The sequence below is a fragment of the Chelon labrosus genome (genome assembly GCF_963514085.1).
Source record: "Chelon labrosus genome assembly, chromosome: 17".
NCBI classification, from domain to species: domain Eukaryota; kingdom Metazoa; phylum Chordata; class Actinopteri; order Mugiliformes; family Mugilidae; genus Chelon; species Chelon labrosus.
This window is the reverse complement of record NC_140350.1, coordinates 26,232,589-26,239,640: the sequence shown is the minus strand read 5'-3', so window position 1 is coordinate 26,239,640 and position 7,052 is coordinate 26,232,589. Positions and strand designations below refer to the sequence as shown.

The 7,052-nt window shown below is 37.4% G+C and overlaps 1 long non-coding RNA gene across 1 annotated transcript; it reads right to left on the bottom strand.

Moving 5' to 3' along the window:
- Window positions 1–594: 594 nt before the first annotated feature.
- LOC311502026 lies at window positions 595–4,952 on the bottom strand. The gene is made up of 3 exons (XR_014699534.1): window positions 3,043–4,952; window positions 2,241–2,292; window positions 595–1,885 (listed from the first exon to the last, which is right to left on the bottom strand). It is a non-coding gene; the product is annotated as an uncharacterized lncRNA (long non-coding RNA).
- Between the last annotated feature and the right edge of the window lie 2,100 nt (window positions 4,953–7,052).

Here is a 7,052-nt window from a genome sequence, read left to right as displayed (position 1 = left end):
ATAACAGTAAAGAGCTGGCAGCACAGACGCCAGCAGTATACCGTTATTTTAACGGTATTTAAACGTAAAATACTTTACGGTATTAGTCTGTAAACCATAAAAACAGTATATTCCTGTATTTCTATAATTTACAGTAAAGAGCTGGCAGCAAAGACGCCAGCAATATACTGTAATTTTACAGTAGTAGTGTGTAAACCAGACATACAGTATATTTCTGTATTCATACTGTTATTATACAGTCTATTACAGGAAAAATAAATGCTGCATATTTCTGTGATTATTTGGAAATTAAAATAATATTTTGTTTAGGTTGTTACTTTGTAGACAGTGCCTGTCTACAGTAAACAAACAATTTCAACCTGACCCTAAGCATGGATTCAAGTGTCTCTCCACTGAAAAAATAAAAAACTTGGATCAACTTAAAAAAATTGAGGTAATCGATCACACGAAATATCTGACATTAACTCAAAGCAAATAATTTTATTTCGTTTAACCTGAAAAGTTTAACTCCATGCAACCACTAATTAAAGTTTGGAGCAATCTAATTGTTTTTAGGTTGGAGCAAACTAATTATTTTAGGTTGGAGCAAACTAATTATTTTAGGTTGGAGCATAACTATTTTAGGTTGTCTCAAATAAAAAAGTAATGGTTGTCATTATTTGAAATGTATAGTAAATCAAATTTTAAAAAATTGCTTTCAATACATTTTGATCAGTGACTACTCAGAACACTTTCCTTAAGAACACATTCATATTTATTGTTCCATAAATTGACAACACTGAACATGTGTTTAAAATCTACACTGTAAAAACTGTTACCTAGATTCAACTCAAAAAAATTAAGGCAACATTTTCCAACCACTTTTTGCAAGTTTTGTGAACTTCTTGGTATTTTGAGTTGGGAAAAGTCAGAATTATGCATTTTACTGTACGCTAAAAAATTAAGTAAAGTCTACAAGAAAAACCAAATAATTTGAGTTTAACCAGTGTCAAAAAGATCAACATATTAACCACACCATAAGCAATTAAAATAGGTAACACTTTATATAAAAATTAAGAATTTTGAGTTGAGTTACTCTATTTTATTCATTCAGACCAGTTCTTCCTTTATATAATTTGAATGTGTAATGTGCTTCAAATAATTAGTTAGCATTGACATGAATAATAAAGAAAACAGGTATTCATTTCAAACATTTATTATTGCAAAACTGCTGCCATATACAAACAGTTGGATGTGTATTCAGCATTAGTTTCTGTAATTAATTTTAATGTTTTAAACATTTTAATATTAAAATGAATTACTGAAAAACTTAACAAATCTTAAAGTGCAGTGTAGAACACCTTCAAAGAACAATCTTCTACTGTATTCTCTTAAAACACTTAACATTAAAATAAAAGACAGGGACTCCTGACCTCAGCATTTTACATAACAGAACTAAGTCGGACTTCAGCTTATGAAGTGCACAGTGCATCATTATCCTCTTCAGAGGCTTCAAAAACAAGTGGTTCCTCCTGTTCGATCAATTGCCTTTGACAGTTTGAAATCCTGTGAAGTATGTGGAGCATGCCTTCTATGTTTGTGTGTCGCAAAAGTCCCATAAACATTTGTTTGGTGATCGCACCCTGCAAAGACACACTTTACAGTAACATTATTCTTCAGATGATGACCAATGAGTTCAAAAAATTCCTTTTCACTAGGGAATCCAGGTCTTTGACACAATAGGCAGGTGAACAAGAGAATTACTTGTGGTGAGTTAGGTGAGTCGACTTCTGGATGTTGTCTTGATAAGTGACAGCAAAGGGTTCTCCAGTTTTTAAAAGAGCATGGGCAGTCTGTATGTATACAAGGCAAGGTATGGTTGTGTCCAAAGGTCCCATGATGCAGTCTGTAAAAAAATAGAAAAGGATAGGATAGGTTAGGAATGCCAATTATATTTTGCAGGCCTGGGTTAACTTGCTGAACAATTCTAGTGTATACTGCAGCTGCAGTGGCAGCCCTCGCGTGTTCTTTGGAGGCCATTACCTTCTAATAACCCTCACCACAGACTGCGCTGATGGACACAATATCTTTATCCACCATTTAAGAGAGCTAGTTTAACTGATAGTATCAGTGGTTACAAAATTCTCCACCACCAACTCAATTCCTCATGTAAATGACAAAATACTGTTTTACACAAAAGCATGTATTACAAAAACCCTAACACATTTACCTCAGTTACATCTACTTAAGAGCTTACCTACGGTAGGAATCGTTCCTCCTTGGCCCTCCTCCTCCAGTACATTGGATGGTCCTCTGAAGAAGCAACACAAATGACAAAATACTTTATGAAAATATCAGGAGAGGGAATATTATTGCAAGGTAAAAGAAAATATCTTCACTTGAACAAATGGTTTCAAAATGTATTGTATGTATGTAAAGTTCAGACAAATATATCAATAGATTACAGTTAGGCCTATGCAATTGATTTGCTATCATGTTCACTTCCTATATTTTCCTATACTTCCTATACTGTGAACCGCATGCGGCAAGCGGGTTAAGGCGAGACTCCGTATCGGTCCGTGTACGTCGCCGTCATTCGATTTCCGTTCTCAGATGGGAAATCCAAAATCGGACAACGAGTCGTTTTCCGTTTTTCGTTTTGAAATCGGAAAACGAACAACGAGAAATGACCCTGGTTTCGTTTTCCGATTTTGGATTTCAAAACGAAAATCGGAAAACGACTCGTTTTCTGATTTTCTTTGATGTGCTTATGATTGGAAATAGGGAATAGGATCAGCTGGGCCGTATTTTCATAACTGATTTTGAATTAATATCTCTCTTTTCAACCGGAAGACGTTGCAGTCTTTTGCGGAAGTGGTGTAGGCTTCTTGTTAATATATGCGGCTGACCGCTGCTGACAACATGAGCTGAGGTAAACGGGTTAGCTTGAACATCTCAAGCTAGTTTAATGTAACCGTTAGCATTAGCGAGCGGCCTGTTATAACATTGAGCATTAATTTAAATATTGTACAAATATCATACATTTAATTTCATTCACAGCACCTGGAAAATGCGACCGATTTTATCCACCGTCATGTCCTCCTCCCTAATGGCAACTCGTTTGCTCCCACGGAATAAAATAAACGATTCGGAATCCATTTTCGACCAAGGTACGTTTTAACCGTTTGATATTTTGGTATAAATAACACATTCAAAAACCAGAAACAGGTCGTTTTTTCGTTTTTCTAATTTTGGGCCAAAAAACGGAAATCGACAATTCGGCTTGATTTTTCGTTTTTTTGTTTGTACTGACAAAACAAATTTACCACTGAATATTTCGTTTCCATTGGTGGGTGGGCCTTCGGCACTCCATTGCCTCTGATTGGCTAGTGTGTTCCATCAATTATATTTGTGCTGTGCTCTTCAAAATAAAGGTCCTCGCGTACGTCTTGGTCTTTAGACAGTGAAATGTTAACACAAATATATTGCGACAGACAGACGAGACTACGTTATGATCACAGACCATACTTATACTGGCGGCTATGACGGCCTTTAGCTTCATTATGCTCTCACTCCAGCGTGTCGAATCAAGAGAAAAAGCTAGGCTAAATAAATAAAAACAATAAAGTAATGCAACAGCGTATTGTATTGACTGTTAATGTGCAGTTGATTGACAAAAACGCACCATGTCTTTTTTGAAAATGAAAGTAGCCTACCATAGTATGTTTTCTGAGGATGTACTGTGAACAGTGATGTCTGCTCTCAGTAATTAGAAATATCACTGGCATAATTATGACATATGGCAAGGGGAAGCACGCCAAAGGTTAGTTGCAAAACAATGACCAGCAGGTGTCGCACTATGTGAACCTTTTCATCAATAGATTTGTTCTCTCAAAAAATATAAAGAGAAATATAGATATGTTGACAGCCACAACAAACAGAGACAGTGGGAATCATATGGAGCAACTGTTGTGCTGTAAAACTTTCCTTGACATCTCATCCAGATACTTTCAGTTAGAATCAAGCTCCCACTGGACTGTAGCCCCCACAGCTGTGATCACATGGACCCACTTGATAACAGGCAAAACACACTCACTGTAATTCTGCACACTGGTTAGAGATTCATCCTACCAGATATGGTCGAGTAAAAAGAACCTCCTAGTTTTCAGGTCTACTCAAGCAGGGTGACTATATATGTACTTAACCAAATCCCTGAGTAAGAAAAAAAAAATGATTTTGCACAATTATGCCTGTAGCTGCTATCCATGATGCTACCTGAAGTGATTATGAAATTCAGAGAGGAAATAAAATTGGTATGTGTATCAAATAAAATATTAAATCAATTTATTTGAGTCCATCTGTATGTTTGCCCGAGTTAAAACATATTTAAATATACAGCCACTAACTTTGACTGCTGTAAAAATATATCAGATAAATATTTTTTTCAACTTTTTTTGCTCAGATCTGTTAATCAGCTTCAGCCCTGATCAAAACTACTAAATATTAAAAAATAAATCAAAATTTTAACCCTTTTAATGCCAATTTAGAAAATAAAGTCACTGATATGGGGAAAATTACACGCAAAATGACCTACTTTCAACATAAAAAATGATCGGAAACAGGAGATTTTTTACCTGTTATCACAGTCTTGGATATGTCAAAGATTAGTAACATCATTGACTTGGAAGCATATTTAGTTTTTGTGCAGCATCAGATTTTCATTAAAACTTCCTTTCATACTGTTTTTGCCCCATAGACTCCCATTATAAACACATTATTTGAATGCACAGAGATGACACTAAATAACAATGCATTTTACACTCTTGGTGATTCCCCCTGTTCAGAAGGACTCAAATTTAGCAATTTTACAGTTGACCACCAAATTGTGCCATTTGCCCATTACATTGGCCTGTTGTACAAAAAGCTTAGTTTCTGTATTTGATATACGGAGTTTATGAGAATATTAGTGTGTGTGTGGGTGTGTGGGCGTGTGGTGGTGGTGGTGGTGGGTGTGGGGGGTGTGTGTGGGTGGGTGTGTGTGTGTGTTTGGCAATTTTACTGTTGACCACCAAATCCCATTGGCCTGTTGTATAAAAAGATTAGCTTCTGGATAAAAAAAGAACGAAACGATACTGTACTTGCGAGGTCATGTTATTTTATTTGTCTGCATGTTAGGGGTGTGTGTACTGACACTGAACATGTGTCTGTGTGTGGGTGTGTGTGGGGTTGTGTGTGTTCAGTCTTTAAAGCAAGACTTGGGGCATGTCATCTGGTGCACTTTGCATGTGTGTTCTCCACAACAAATGCAAGTGGCGACCGTTCTCCTTTTCAGTCCTTTGCACAACGTGCAGGTTCCCCTCTTCCCTCCTGAGCTACTGGTGGCTGCTGCTGGCTCTGGCTCTGACGCGGCAGTTGCAGCAACCCGCATCTCTCTCACCAGTGCCGCAGCAACTGGTGCACACGGAAGGCACTCTCCTTAGAATTGCTGGAGACACCAAAGAATTTCCCAGCTCTTCCAAGGAAAGCCTCTTCCTGAAGTGCTTTCTCTGGTTCCAGTAGGGATCCACAGCAATGAAAATAACACAACCATTATATGCTCAGACGTCCACCATGTTAAAAAATAACACCGGTGGCCACCGCTTGGTCCTCCTTTTGATGTTATAGGTGCCGACAACCTTTAAAGAACAAGAAACCAATAAGTACTGATTTCATTAACGATAAGTATTTTTTTTGTTTTTCTAAAGCTGCACATAACAGTGAGAATAATCATGCAAACATTATCAAAACACAAAATGCAAGCACAAGCACACAAATTCAGTAAAAATGTACAGGAATAGGATCCATGTGGTAAATATGTTCTGGCACATACCTTGTCCAGATTGTTGACACCATCTTTGCAGCGGTTGTAGGCGACGACGATGGCTTCTTCTTTGGGCCTTGTGTCACTGCTGGCTCCCGGTTCCTTGTGCTGAGCAGGATGACATTCCTGATTGGATCCTGCAGCTCACTGGCATGGGGATTCAGTCTCCATAATAATTTTGAGAGCTTCTCTGACGCTGAAGTGCCTCTTTATGTTTCCTCTTGCTCTTCTCACGAGCGAATGACCACTGGGACCTTACATAGATTTACTTTGTTTGTGTTTACTCTACGTAGACTCTCTGCATTTCTGAATGCCAGGGCTACTCTTCTCAAGATCAAAAGGCCAGCAGGCCAGCAGGTGCGTAAAAACACTTGCACTTTGTTTTTGTTGACTTGTGTAGTTCTGAGAGCTGTTTTGCTTATATCAGTGTCAGTGCACAAAGGTCACACACATAATTTGAACTCACGCTCCTGAGGACAGCCCTGCAGTCACTACTTTAACCCTTTCATTTCCAACCCCCACCCCACCCCCCACACCCACCACCACCACCACCACACGCCCACACACCCACACACACACTAATATTCTCATAAACTCCGTATATCAAATACAGAAACTAAGCTTTTTATACAACAGGCCTATGTAATGGGTAAATGGCACAATTTGGTGGTCAACTGTAAAATTGCTAAATTTGAGTCCTTCTGAACAGGGGGAATCACCAAGATTGTAAAATGCATTGTTATTTAGTGTCATCTCTGTGCATTCCAATAATGTGGTTATAATGGGAGTCTATGGGGCAAAAACAGTATGAAAGGAAGTTTTAATGAAAATCTGATGCTGCACAAAAACTAAATATGCTTCCAAGTCAATGATGTTACTAATCTTTGACATATCCAAGACTGTGATAACAGGTAAAAAATCTCCTGTTTCCGATAATTTTTTATGTTGAAAGTAGGTCATTTTGCGTGTAATTTTCCCCATATCAGTGACTTTATTTTCTAAATTGGCATTAAAAGGGTTAAAATTTTGATTTATCTTTTAATATTTAGTAGTTTTGATCAGGGCTGAAGCTGATTAACAGATCTGAGCAAAAAAAGTTGAAAAAAATATTTATCTGATATATTTTTACAGCAGTCAAAGTTAGTGGCTGTATATTTAAATATGTTTTAACTCGGGCAAACATACAGATGGACTCAAATAAATTGATTTAATA